This window comes from Phoca vitulina, unplaced genomic scaffold, assembly GCF_004348235.1.
Source record: "Phoca vitulina isolate PV1807 unplaced genomic scaffold, GSC_HSeal_1.0 scaffold53, whole genome shotgun sequence".
Lineage (NCBI taxonomy): Eukaryota > Metazoa > Chordata > Mammalia > Carnivora > Phocidae > Phoca > Phoca vitulina.
In genome coordinates, this window is record NW_022589756.1 from 8,132,178 (window position 1) to 8,145,574 (window position 13,397).

General features: G+C 39.5%; 1 protein-coding gene across 2 annotated transcripts in view; it reads left to right on the plus strand.

Annotated features, from left to right (window-relative positions):
- Positions 1-13,397, plus strand: part of ELP3 (elongator acetyltransferase complex subunit 3) — a 100,999-nt gene that overhangs the window by 85,135 nt on the left and 2,467 nt on the right. The gene's annotated exons all lie outside the window — the stretch shown is intronic.

Here is a 13,397-nt window from a genome sequence, read left to right on the forward strand (position 1 = left end):
TCCATGTCCAATGTGGAAAATGTATATTCTACTGTTGTTCAGTGATGTGTTCTGTACATGTCTGGTAGGTCTAATTGGTTGAAAGACTTTTTCAAGTCCTCTATTTCCTTGTTGATCTTCTGTCTTATTTTTCAAGAAATTATTGAAAATGTGTATTGAAGTCTCCAGTTCTGAATGTAGAACTATTTATTTCTCCCTTCAGTTCTGTCCATTTTTGCTTCATGTATTTTGGAGCTCTGTTGTTAGGTGTAAATATGTTTATAATTGTTAAACCTTGATGAACTGAACCTTTTATCAATATGTCACATCCTTCTTCATCTCCTTTTTTTGACTTAAAATACCTTTTCTTTGATAGCATATCCACCCCAGCTCTCTTTTGGTTACTAGTTATTTTCTTAGTGATTACCTGAGGGATTACAATTAACATCTTAAACTTCCAGCAACCTAGTTTGAATAATACGAATTTAGTTTTAATAGTATGCAAACCCTTTGCTCCTATACATATCTGTCTCTGTTTTGCCTTGTTGCTGTCATAAATTACATCTTTATGCCTGTAAGTCTCTTAACAAATTTATAATCATTGTTTCATGAATTTGTCTTTTAAATTATATAGGGAAAAGAAAGGAGTTACAAACCAGTACAATAATACTGGCTTTTGTATTTACCTATGTAATTAATCTTTAGCAGTGTTCATTCATTCATTCTTCATTCTCCTTCCTTCCTTCCTTCCTTCCTTCCTTCTGTCCTTCCTTCCACTTTGAGTTACTATCTAATGTCCTTTCGTTTTGGCCTGAAGGATTCTTGTAGGGTAGGTCTAGTGGTAACAAACTTTCCTAGCTTTGGTTTATTTGGAAATATCTTAATTTCTTCTTTATCCATAAGAGATTATTTTGCTGTATATAAAATTCTTAGTTGACAGATTTATTTGTTTGTTGCTTTCAGCACTTTAAATATGTCAGCCCATGCCTTCTGACCTCCATGGTTTCTGAGATTAGCTGTTGATATTATTGAGGACCCCTTGTATGTGATGAGTCACTCTTCACTGCTTTCAAGATTCTTTGGCCTTTGACAATTTGGCTATAATGTGCCTTGATGTGGATCTTTTTGAGTTTATCCTGCTTGGAACTTGTTGAGCTTCTTAGAAGTACAGTTTCATGTCTTTTGGCCATTATTTCCTTAAATATTTTTTTTCTACCCTTTATCTGTCTCATCTCCCTCTGAGACTTCTATGATGTGTATGTTGGTATGCTTCACGGTGTCTCACAGGTCTCTTGGGTTCCTCGTTCTTTTTTCTTTCTGCTCCTTAGACTGGACAGATTCAGTCACATTATCTTTAAGTTCACTGATTCTATTTTCTGTCTGCTCAAATCTGCAATTGAACTCCCTCTAGTAAATTTAAAAATTTTTTGCTATTGTATTTTTCAGCACCAGTATTTGTTTGGTTTCTTTTTACAATTTCTCTTTATTGACATTCCTTCTTTGTTCATACAATGTTCTGATTTCTTTGAGTTCTTTTTTTGAATTGAAATATATTTGACATACAACATTGTGTAAATTTAAGGCATACAACCTGTTGATTTGATAAATTTATATATTGTAATATGATTCACATTATAGTATTAACACTTCTAACACATCACATAGTTATCATTTCTTTTTTGTGGTAGGAATTAAGATCTAGTCTCTTAGCAAGTTTGGTGTTTATAATATTGCTGTCTGTAATCACTGTGCTGTGCATTAGATCTCTAAGAATTACTTATCTACAAGTTGCAAGTGTGTACCCTTATACAGTATCTCTCCTATTCCCCCACCCTCCCAGCCCCTGGCAACTACCGTTCTACTGTTTTTATGAATTTGGGGGTTTTTTAGATTGTATATATAAGTGATATCATATACTATTTGTCTTTGTCTGACTTATATCACCTAGCATAATGTCCTCAAGGTCCATCCATGTTGCACATGGCAAGATTTCTTTCTCATGGCTGAATAATATTCTGTTGCATGTACTATGTACCATATACCACATTTTTTTAATCCATTCACCCATTGACAGACACTTAAGTTGTTTCCATATTTTGGCTAGTGTGGATAATGCCGCAGTGAACATGGAGTGCATATATCTCTTCAATATCTTGTTTTCATAACCTTTGGATGTATATACTCAGAAGAATTATTGGATCATATGGTAATTCCTTTTTTTTTGGTAATTCTATTTTTAATTTTCTGAACCTCCATACCCTTTTCCATAGCGGCTGCACCAATTTACATTCCCACCAACATTGCACAAGGATTCCCTTTTCTCCACATTCTTGCCAACACTTGTTCTTTTGTCTTCTTGCTGATGGCCATACTAACAGGTGTGAGGTCATATCATTGTGGTTGTGATTTGCATTTCCCTGTTGAATAGTGATGTTGAGCACCTTTTCATGTACTTGTTGGCCGTGTGGATATTTTCTTTGGAAAAATGTCAGTTTTAGTTCCTCTGCCCATTTGTAATCAGATTGTTTTTTGTTGCTGGGTTGTATGAGTTAAGTATTGTGGATATTAACCCCTTATCCAATATGTGAATTGCATATATTTTTTCCCATTCTGTAGGTTGTCTTTTCATTTTGTTAATTATTTCTTTTGCTGTACAGAAGCTTTTTAATTTGTGCAGTCCCCCTTATTTTTGCTTTTGTTGTTTGTGCTCCTTTAGTTCTTTGTCCATGGTTTCCTTTAGCTTCTGAGCATATTTAATACAGTTGATTTTGCCTGGTAATGCCAGTGTCTAGGCTTCCTTAAGCATAGCTTCTGTCAAATTCTTTTTTTCCTGGGTTTTCTATTGTTGTCGAGAACTGCACATTTGAATATTATAAAAGTCAGACTCTCCCCCTCTGCAGGGATTGCTTTTAAGGGCTGTAGTCATCCATTTGTATAGTGACTTTTTCAAACTGTTTTTGTAAAATTGATTCTTCGTTGCATGTGGCCACTGAAGTTTCTGTTCTCTCTGCAATCAGCCTGTGACCCAACAGGGATTTTCTTAAATGTCCCCTTAAAAAAGGGGAAGGGTGGTGTTTGTCTCTTCAAATTTTACAATAAACACCCCAGGGAAGCCTGCACAGCAAGGAGGGGCCAAAACAAAGACACTACTCCCCCCAGGAGTCTCCACACCAAACCAAATATACAACCCCAAATTTTGAAAGAACAAGGGCTTACTGCCTACCATGGCTGCAGCCAACCACCTAGAAATAGGGAATAGTAGGTGCTTTATATCGGCTGCTCTCCTGTCAGAGTTCAGCAGCCCCTTCATCAAGCACCCCCAGATGCTGTAAGTGTCTTATTAAGTTCTAGTGTCCCAAAATAATTGATTCTATTTTTTCCAGTTCAGTGGTTGTTTCAGTGAAGGGACTGATCTCTGGAGTTTCCTACTCCACCATTTGCTCATTTAAAGTCTGCTTTTTAGAAGACTATAAATAGAAGGGATCCCACTTCCTACCAGGTTACAGATGGCACAGTCTTTAACTTCTGCAGAGACACACTAATGATTTGGGACATGAGCAAAGTAGTGAGAATGATCTGTGACATACAAATATTCTGCACTGATATGAACAGAGCCACTCTATTTTTGAATTAGAAGATTGCAGGCTCTCCTATATCAGATACCCTATGAAGGAAAAAAAAACCTTTCTAAGAGCTATAGGATAACCCAGCACCATCACCCTACTGTAAGTTAACACAGCTTTCATTTAGATTCTCTATAACTGTTGTAAAAAAGTTACCTTTTATTCTTTGTTCAATTTGTCTTTGTTATTATCTTAGTATAGCCATTTCAGAATGGATAGAGGAACTTTTAGGCTGCTGGGTAGCAGGTTGGATCCTATAGCTCTACTCAGATATTCTTTGTATCTTCCGAGATGATCTTCCGAGATAGAATAAGGTACTAATATGCTGTATTAATGACTTCCAATAATCAATTGCTTTGAAGAGCTACGATTATATGTAGGTAACTTTGTAAGATTTTTTTTAGAGCAAGAAAAAAAACCTCTCTCAAAGATTTAAGGTCATTGAGTTAATTGGTTCATTTTCAAACGTTCAGAATAAACACCTTTCCCCAACTCTCATATATGTGCATTGTTGAAGAGTGAAATGTTGCCATCCAACTAAGAGATCAATGAGATCAATAAAGTCTCATTTCAATAGCAAATGAATGAAACTAATGAATACATTTCCCTTGTATTAATGCTGCTAGGCACGTATCAACACTCAATAAATAGTTGATTAATTGAACGCAAAAGTAATTAAAACAGTTTCTTTATTTTTATTTCACTGATTTTTTTAAAAATGATCATGAATCATCATCTCAGTCTTTTGCACCTACTCGGAAAAATCAGATTAAGGTTTCAAAGGATAGATTTAGCATATTTTCTCTTTTCAAGTTTGGCTTTAGGAATGTGATGTGGGCCAAATTTTAATTCAGTCCAACACATGACTAGCAATTAAGGGGACAGCCCTGTGTCTTAACAGAGGTAGTGTCAAAGAACTGGAATGCTCCTCCAGATTTCAGATTCATTTTCCTGCTTCAGACAGGAAAGCGTCTAAATTATTAGGTCAGAGTTTTTCTTTCCTTAAAGAATTCTAGGAGATAAAACTCTTTTAATTTCCAGTTCCTAGTACATACTTAATAATTACTTGATATTAAACTTCCTTTTTCTTCCTGTATTAAATCACATTAGTAATTTCATGTTCTTCCTTTGTCCAGTTAGAATCACTAAACCCAAGTTTTTTTGACGTTCCACATGCATGAAGAATTTATTTCCGTATTTAAACAAGCATTCATATAGTTAAAATTACTAAATCTTAACTTCTCTGTCATTTTTAAAAGTTGACAGTAAACTGTAACAAATAGGAAAGTGAATTGTTTAACCGATGCCTATGTCGTCCTTACTTAGGTCAAGAACATATGCGGCATCCAAGAAGTACCCCCTATTGGCCCCTTCCACCATTCTCTCCTCCCACCTCCTTGCCTTCTTCCTTCCACCAGCAGCCCAGCTTTTTTGGTATTTTCTTCCATGTATTCTTGTTATACTCCACTACCTAATTCTGAATCCCTTAACTATAGTTTAGGTTTGTTATTGTTAGTTTTAGATAAATGGAATCATTTTAGTGAATTTGTTGTTCTGGCTGCTTGTGTGCAACATTGTGAGATTGAGTCACATTGTGTGTAGCTGTGTTCATTTTCACTCATTTTCATTGATACATAGGATTCCATTATGCAAATATCTCACAGTTTGTTTGATTCTTGCTGGATATTTGTATAGCTTCCAGTTTGGGCTCATGAATATTCTTATATATGTATCCTGGGGCCCATGTGCACACATTTTTGTGGACAATGCACCTAGGAGTGGCTTGTTGGATTACAGGGAGTTACATGAGTTTATAAGAATCTACAAAGTGGTTTACTATATTGCTACCAATTTTCACTCCCACTAGGAGTATATGAGTTTTAGTTGTTCAGTATGTATGTGATGATATTTTCTGTAGTTTTAATTTTTATTTCCTTATGACTGATATAGTTGACTCCCTTTTCATATGTTTATTGGTCATTTAGATATTTTCTGAAGTTTCTCCATGTATGATACTATTTCAAAAATCCACAAGACTAATTTATTATTACTATTTTTGTTATATACACTCAATATTCATTTGTATTTACTGTTATATTTATTACTTTCTTTGCTTTTTATTTTCATTGATATATAGGATCCCATGATGCGGATATATCACAGTTTATCTGTTTTATTATTGATGGGTAATCAGGTAATTTGCAAGTATTATTTTCTTTATGCCTAAAGAATTTACTTTAGTAATCTGCTGATAGCAAATTATTCAAGTTTTGACTGTATGGCATGTCATTATCTTGTTCCATTCTTGAATTCAGTTTTCACTAAGTAAAGAATTCTGGGTTTGCATTTATTTGCTTTTAGCACCTTGAAACTATCTTTCCACTGTCTTTGGCTTTTAATGATGTAGTTAAGAACTCTCAGGTCTGTCTTGAGGATATTTCTCTGGCTGCTTTTATGTTTTTATTTTTTAATATTGTCTGGTTTTAGAGTGTGTTTTCTCTAGTTTTACTGTGGTGTTTCTGAGTATGGGTTTTCTCTGCTTGGGCTTCTTTCCATGGGAAGTTGATTTTTTTTTTTTAATTGAGTAATTTTCAGCTTCGATCTCATATTGACTCTATCCCATTCTCTCCCCTCTTCCTGGGACTGCAGTTAAACATATGTTAGACCTACTCATTGTATCCATTGTGTCTCATACCCTCCTTCCCTACCCCCTTGCTTTGTTTCTCCATGTGTCATTGTTGATAGTTTCTTCTAATTCAGTCTAAGCTACTGCTAAACTCATTCATTGATGCCTTAGTCCTCATTTTATTTTTCAGTTCTGATTTCTATTATCTTTTTCAACTGTTCTATCATGTTTTACAGCTTTTTGTTGCTTTTAAAGTCTTAAATTCATCTTCTATCTCAATGAACATAGTAAGCATAGTTCTACAGTCTACATCAGATGACCTCAGATCTGGAGTACCTGCGTGCAGTCTCTCGTTACCCTGTTGTCTTGTTTCAAAGTATACCTCATCATTTTTTATTTGCTGAGCATTTTATGAGAGAATTTGCTTTCAAGAATACTTCAAGACCTAGATGATGTTAGCTTCTTCCAAGGAGGATCTCTGTTTCCTTTTGCCAGGGCATCTAAGAGCACTAGTTGTCCAAGAAAAAGGCTTGAGCTTTATCGAGGTCCTTTGAATGACCCCTCCCCAGCAGGCCCTCTCTCCACTTCAAAGTTGAGCCTTTCAGAGACAGTCCAGAAAGGGATCATTAGGCTGGAGACTGTGCCTTTACTAGGCTCTGGATTCAGACCCCCATCTGTTCCTTCAGCTCCTTGAGTCTTAGAAGCAACTCTGGCTTTCAGTTACTCCCACAGTGCAGAGCACAGCCCTTCATGGAGAGGAGTGAGATGAGCAGTATTATAGCTAGTTCTCTACTTCTGGTGGCCATGTGACTTCTGCCCAGTACTGCTTGTCTCCAGCTGGTCTCTGTGGATCTCAGCTGCCCTTCCTGGATTGGCAAACACCACCGAGGCAGAAAAGTCTACTCCCTTCTTAAAGCTCACCTTTTCTTCTTATTCTCTGCCTGATAATAACTGTTAGTAGACCTTTGGTGTTGGGGTTTTGTTTGTTTTTTCAAGTTGATCTTAATCATTTAGTGTGCCACAGTCCAGCCTGAAGTCACCTTCTTTTCTATAAGCATAATACTCCTCCTGACTTGACTGCCCTTCCTCTGGGATCTGGTTTCCATCATTGTTTCATCTTTGTTGCTTTTTCCCTCCAAACTTTATATGGTGTTTTTCTTCATTTTAGAAAAGGTGACCACAATTTATCAAGTTGTTACTGAAAAGTAACAGTAGGTCTCACATTTGTAAGCCATATCTGTTAACAGTTTGTTATTGCCTATGTTATCTCACCGTTTTATGTAACTTTTCTTACTGAGCCCTATTAATGAAATGAAAATAAGGTCACCATGTTTATTTCATCTAGTGATTTATCAAAAAAGATACTGACAAACTAGACACAGATAAGAGAGGTAAAGTGATGAAGACAAGCCAGTTAGTCGTCCATTCTATGCTGCTACTAGAGCAGACTTGATGTTTAAAACCAGGGTGGGGGAAGGGGCTGGGGCACTACCCACAACACCAGTGCTGCCAGTGCTATAGCTTAGCAGAAATACTGGGAGCTGTGGAGCTGAGGGACTTGGGTCTGAATTACAGTTCTGCTTCCTAACTCTGTGACCTTTTGTTAGGACCCTTTCTGGAACTCACATTCCTCATAGGATAGTAATTCCAATCTCCAGTCTTTTTTTTTTTTAAGATTTTATTTATTTTAGAGCGAGAGCATGCTTGCCAGCGGGGGAGGGGTAAAGGGAGAGGGAGGGAATCTCAAGGAGATTCCGTGCTGAGCACAGAGCCTGATGCAGGGCTCGATCCCAGGACCCCAATCTCATGACCTGAGCTGAAGCCAAGAGTCAGACGCTTAACTGCCTGAGCCATCCAGGTGCCCCTTTGTTAGGTGCTTAAGTTGATATGTCAAGCATCTAGATGCAATGCCTGGCATTTCTAAGTGCTCAAGAAAGTTCTTCCTCCTCTATCTAGCTTTATACTTTGTACTCAATCAACTATAAAGTTGTTGCTTCCTTTGTTTTGAAATGGAGTTAGGTGGGGTGTAGGCTCATCTCCTGCTCCTGACTGACTTTCTCTCTTGAAGGGAAAATGTGTTTTCAGTTTTCTCAGCCTCTACTTTGGTGTTGGGTTTATCCTTTTAGAAGGAAAGGGCTGCGGTAATATGGAGAAGCAAAGAGTTGTTTTGTGCCCAATTCAGGCACCGCATTGACTAGTTTACTCCTTTTGCTTACTTCTTCCCCCTTCGTTTTCTAAAATAGAATCAGTGGAATTTAAGTGAACAGATTTGTTCCATTTTCCTCTTTCATTAATCTTAAGGTTTTGTGATTTTTATTCCCCCACTTTTACTAAAGAGCATTAAACAACCCATAATTAACCTGCTCCTGTAGCCAGGGGCTGAGGCAGTTGGCATGTGTGTACACTCTACATGATTTCCTTTCTGTCCTCAATGTTTAGAGTATGCAAAACTTAAGCTAAATGGTGTGCATCTTTCAAAGAGAGGAGAGGGGGTCAGAAAGCAGAGCCATTTTCACCAACCGTGAGGGTCTGGAGGCTTGAAGGCATTTGGTACAGAAAAAGGATCAGAGAAATACTATAGCCCCTGGTCTCCCCTAGGTGGCAAGTTCCCAGGTGGTGGGCAGCTCTTGGCAGCCAGCCTTGGAGCAATAAGCCAGAGATCCTAGTTGGGAAAGGAGCAGAGGCTTTCCCACCTAGTGCTGGCCAGCTCTCTCTTCCTGTCACCCCATCGGAGTGAATTAGCGTCCCCTGTCTTTATCTCTGCCCTGGGGCACAGGTGGAGGCCAGGAAGGTAACTACAGAGGCTGGTCACTGAAGCCAAATCACAGAGTGTCACTCCAGCACATTTCAGGATCCTCTTCTGTCACCTTACCTCATTTCATCATCACAACCCGCAAAGTGGTGAAGATAGAAAATTTATCCTGCCTCTGAGAGTAGGAAAATGGCCCCCACGATATAGGTAACTTCTGCTTGTGGGTTACAGAACTTGGAGGATGAAAGGAAGCAGGCATGTGGCCCACCCCCGCTGTTCCCCTGTCCTGATGGCTCTACTAACCACTGGCCATAGGGCACCCTGAGGGCTGCTTGCTGCGTGTCGGCACAAGTCCTGCTCGCTCCCCAGCCCAGGGCTTCGCAGACACCCAGACGACTGAGTCGAGAACTCAGTTACACATGCAGCCCACTGCATCTCTCCTCAAGGGCAGGAGCAGCGTTAACGCTGAGGCCTGTGACACAGCCTGCCGATGTCAGTCCGGGAGGCTGGCTGACGTCAGTTGTGACACGTAATTGCTTGTTGTTGGCCGAATAACAAGAGGAAAGTTACCGTGACGGAACTGTTTGGAGCCCTGCTCAGCACGTGGGGGGATGGGAGCAGGGTGTGGCCTGCACCCAGCCTGGGTGATGGTGTGTTCTCCTCCAAGCTGGCTAAGAGTACTAATGCTTTTACCAGTCTGTTCTGCAGATTGTAGAAACGGCAGGGGGGTGGGAGTGGCGGCTGGCGGATCTTTCAAGAAACGGGAGGCACAAAGAAATACAAATGGGGAGTATTTTTGCTTAGTTGGTTAAGACCCACTGGAGGTCAGAGTTCTTTCCCCCAAATTCTTAAATCTTCCCAGAGGGTCCAGAAGTAGATCTTCCATCTCAGTGCTACAGCATGTTACTGAAAACAGCATAGGACCTTGAAAATACACCTTTCTTTCAAAAAAGCACACAACGCCTGAATGCCTCTTCTCAAGCTGGTAATGGTTTCTAGGGCCCGTGCCCTGTATAAAGGCAGAAAGAGAGAGCTCAGGGAGCCTGGATGCTCAGTGAGAATCATGGCTGAGGAATGCTTCGTTGTGCCCCTGTAAAGCTGTTCTTTTCAGCAGCACGCTTAGGAAATCGGGACACACTCAAGGTGAGTGAACTTCTGCAGTTATCCAAGGCCTGGCTAGTCCCGTCTCAGGAGCTGCTTCTGTCTCACCTCTGCAGCTGGTTGTGGTGGACAGATAGAGGATGTAGCATGTCTCAGGAAGTAGAGCACTCTGACCAACAGTACAGCTTTGGTCTGGTAGTTGATGGTAAAGAAGATACCATCATCTTTATTTGAAAGAAGGCAATTAAAACATGTCTCCAGTGACCAAGCTGAGCAGAACCAGAAGGAAACAGATGTATTTTGTGACTTCCCCTGAGTAGAAAGCTAGAAGCATTAACAGTTTGGTGGATGAACTGATAACTGTTGAAGCTGGGTAATGGGTATGTGGAGGTTTGATACGCTATCATCTCTACTTTTATATATCTGAAATTCTCCATAATGGATTAAGTCCATGGAAAATGGCATCTGCTTTGTGAAATTAGAAAATATAAAAAGCCAGAAATGGCAGTTTTATTAGAGATAATAAATTGAACAGCTGCCTCTAAATCTTTAAGTTAACAAGGTAGAAAACTTGTAACTAGATGAAGAAGTCCTTCCCTTAATGCCTTTTACATTGAGTCATTCCCACTGCCTGGCACCTAACAACACAGAGGCAATTTTTTTTTTTTCCTTTTTTTAAAGACATCCCCAGGAGCACATTTCTTCATATGTACACAACATGATAACTGAATACAGTACAATATAATCTGCAAGCATTTATCGCATATTCATTATATGCCAGACACTTATTAAGCACTGATGATGGAAGTCATTGACTTCAAAGAGCTTACATTCTAGGAGGGGAGCTAGACATGCAAGTAAAATAAAGCACAGCATGATTACCAAAACAACAGGACGATAAGTAAGGGATGCAGCTAGCATGGAGAGAGGGGCTATGATTTCTAGCTTCTTCGTGGGTAGGGGAAGTATGTGCAAGGGTCTCCTGGTGGCTTGTCCAACTTGGGGGTTCAGTGTGGAGTGGGCCACTCATCCTATTCCTTCTGCCTTATTTCACTGAATTCTCTGGACAAATTGATTTGTCAAAATACATTAAAACATCTGTTAAATGAATTGTCCCTCTGGAGTTTTTTTTTAATTGAGATATTACATGCAAAAAGTACATGTTAAGCACACCACTTGATTAATTTTTGCATGTAAATTACGTTCCCATGTAACTACTAGATTAAGATAGAACATTTTCAGCACTCCAGAAGACTTTCTCCTTCCCTCTTTCAGTCCATATCATCTTCCAGATGTAACCAGTACTCTTGACTTCTAGGACCATAAAATTCATTTTACCTCTGCCTGAACTTTGTGTTAACAGGTGAACTTGTGTTAACCTTTTATATCTGGTTTCTTTCATACACATTAGGTCTGTGATATATATCAATTGAATGGATAAATTGTATTTTCACACAATAGAATACTACACAGCAATGAAAAAAGGAACTATAGCTTATTTGTAAGAACATGGATGAACCTCCTGTTTGGATATTATAAATAATGTCTTTTGTTGGATGTAAGCATTCATTTCTCTTTTCACTCAAGAGTATAATTGCTGGGTTATAGGATATGCTTACAGATAGAGAACTTTAGGAGAGGTTGTGCCCCTCTGGGGGTTTTCAGCCTTCTTGCTGTATTCAGGGGTCTGAGATGCCATGTGACCTGTACTGTGTTTTTGTTTTCCCCTTGCTCTACCCCAAGCCACAGTGTTGAACAGAAGTAATGATTAGAAATGCAGAGACAAGGTGCAGTTGTGTGAGATGGAGTATCAGTAATCCTCGACTTCAAAGGGAAAGTCTCCAGTGACCTGTTCTCACGGGACAGTTTTGCGACCTCCGTCGTGCCAGCTTCAGTTCCATTTTCTAAACACTTGAAAAATTTTGAAGGGGATGGAAAACAAAACTTGGTGGGAAGGCCTGTTCCTAAATAGCAAAGGTTTGGGCTAAAGAACTAGGCTAGACTTGGAAGAGCGAACAATTATTTGATTCCAGGCACAATCCGCAGTACTAGAAATACAAAGTGAGGAACAAGATAAATAGAACTTCCACCGCACAGGGAGGCAGAGCAGCGACACAGTCCACTGTGGGGAGAGCTATGGGGGCAAAGCATGGTAAAGAAACACGCTGTTGTTTTCATTCACATTGCACACAGTGCTCCGTGACTACTTCTGCTGACACCAGATGCAGCGGTTTTCCTCACATCAAGCAATTCTGCAATAGCAGCTGGGTGTCCTGCAATTTAACTCCATTCTGACACTGTCTCCCTGGAGATAGCATCAGATCCCACAGGTTAAGGGCTCAGGCCCACAAGAATGTCTGCACTTCAGATGCCCATTGCAAGTCCAGCTTCTTAGCTGTGCTTCTGACTTATAAATGGAAGTTTCCACTACCTCCCTCCTCGGGTTCAGTTAATTTGCTAGAGGGAACAGCATGAGCAAGGACCTGGAAGCTAAAGAAAGAGCCAGACATATGCAGAGAACTTGGAAATATTTTAAATTCATCAAGGCTGAAGCATAGTGTTTAGGGAGAGAGTTGTAGCAAGAGATGAAGCTAGAAATATAAGCAGCTAGGTACCAAGTCATAAAAAGCTTTAAAAGAATAACGACAGCAACCAGTGTTTCTGAGGAATTGGCCTTTTTCAGACTGAACTAATCACATTTCATAGACTGTCTCATTTAATACTCGACATCCTTAAAACATAAGTACGTTATTACAGACGATCAAATAATCAGGGAAGGTAAGTAAGTGGCCCAGGCCACAGACCTATGCAATGACGGGTCCAGGTCTCAGACCCATAGCAAACTGATCCAAAGGCCATCCTTTTAACCACTCCTACAGATACTACCTGAGAAGCCATGCTCTATCCTCTTAGGAGCTCAGCTTCTTACGTGTAATACTCTTACTACTTTAGAGGCATCACTTAGGGTAATGTTTCTCTAAAGAGAGTAAGTTCATGGATCTTTCGTTATTGACTTAAATCAGCCAAGTTGTTTCAATGCATGGAAACTTAAAACTAGTATAAACTCCTGGTAGTTATACTGTTCATACATGGAAGTAAATATGCCAATTAAGACAAACAAAACTTTAATAAAATGCAAATTAAGTAGCATGGATTTAATGTGACCGCTGTTTTGCTGAAATGGTCGCTGACGCTGCGGGAGTGTGGCGCTGACACTACAGCGCAGCGTTTCCTTCAGTGCCCTTTGCGTCTTGGCGCTCTGTGGAGAGCCCGCCTCCCCACCCTCTTCTCTCAGCTCCCCGGAGATTGGCGCTCT